We start from the raw sequence: 1,369 nt of genomic DNA on the forward strand, positions 1-1,369 counted from the left end.
AAGAACCCTTGTGCACTGTTGGTGGGAATGCAAATTGGTAGAGTCATTGTGGAAAACAGTATAAAGATTCCTCAAAAATTAAAACTAAAAATACTGTATATTCCAATAATTCCACTATTGGGTATTTGCCAAAAAGAACTCACGAAAAGTTAATTCTAAAAGATACATGTAACTCTATGTTTATTGTAGCATTACTTATAATAGTCATGATATGGAAACAAGTTAAGTGTCCATCCATAGTTGAAAGGGTAAAAGAAAAGCAGTATAGAGCCCAACTTCATGAAGGCTCTCAGCACCCCGTTGACCCTCAGGCACCCAGCACACACCAGCCACTTTGCCATGATACCTAAAAGAAAGTTCATCTCCACTGAGGGGGTGGCAAAGGAGGAGCCCAAGACGAGAGTGGGGACGTTGTGAGACAAACCCGTCTCCTGAAAAGTGGAAACAAAGCCAAAACAAGTGGCAGGAAGGGATAAATCTTCAGACAAAGAAGGTGGAAACAAAGTGGAAAGGGGGACCAAAGGGAGAACAGGTTGAAGTGGCTAACCAAGAAATAAAAGAAGACTTACATGCAGAAAATGGAGAAACTAAAAATGAGGCGAGTCCAGCCTCTGATGAAGCAGGAGAGAAAGAAGCCAAGTTTGATTAATATCATATACCATGTCTTATCAGTGCTCCCTGTCTCCTTTCTTGTGCAATCCAGAGGAATATTTTTTATCAACTATTTTGTAAATGCAAGTTTTTTAGTAGCTCTATAAACATTTTTAAGAAGGAAGGAATCTCATTCATACTACTTTTTAAGTGTAAATGTTTTTTTTTTAAGAAGTGAAATAATTGTATGGTTGTTTACTTTTTGGTACAACAAGAAAATAGCAGTATAGTGAATATGGGAGGCTTTGATTATCTTGGCTGTCAGCTTAACATTCCATACATGGGATAGGTTTTTTTAAAAGGTTTATTTATTTATTTTTGACAGAGACAGAGAGAGCATGAACAGCAGAGTGGCAGATCCACACTGTCAGCACAGAGCCAGATGTGGGGCTCGAACCCATGAACTGTGAGATCATAACCTGAACTACAACCAAGAGTCAGACACTCAACTTGATAGTTGTTATATCCTGGAAAAAGCATCCCTGGATGGGATAGTTTTTATATCCTATAATACAAAGCATACTAAATGGAAATCTGGAGTCAGTCATGCATTTAATATGTCTTGAACATTTTAAATAACTACTATTCCCATTTGTTCTTGGTAGGATTGTTTCCTGAGGAAAACCACTCCTTGATCTCGGCTCTCCCTGGCAGAATTTTGTGCACTCCATAACATCTTTGTAGTGGTAGTCCAGTTTATCTAGTAACTTTGTCAATG

General features: G+C 38.1%; 1 pseudogene; it reads left to right on the forward strand.

Moving 5' to 3' along the window:
• The first annotated feature begins 339 nt into the window (after positions 1-339).
• On the forward strand, positions 340-697 carry LOC109255061 (non-histone chromosomal protein HMG-14-like; annotated as a pseudogene).
• Positions 698-1,369: the final 672 nt, after the last annotated feature.

Source organism: Panthera pardus, unplaced genomic scaffold (assembly GCF_024362965.1).
Source record: "Panthera pardus isolate Hobbes unplaced genomic scaffold, ASM2436296v1 HiC_scaffold_27, whole genome shotgun sequence".
Classification (NCBI taxonomy): domain Eukaryota; kingdom Metazoa; phylum Chordata; class Mammalia; order Carnivora; family Felidae; genus Panthera; species Panthera pardus.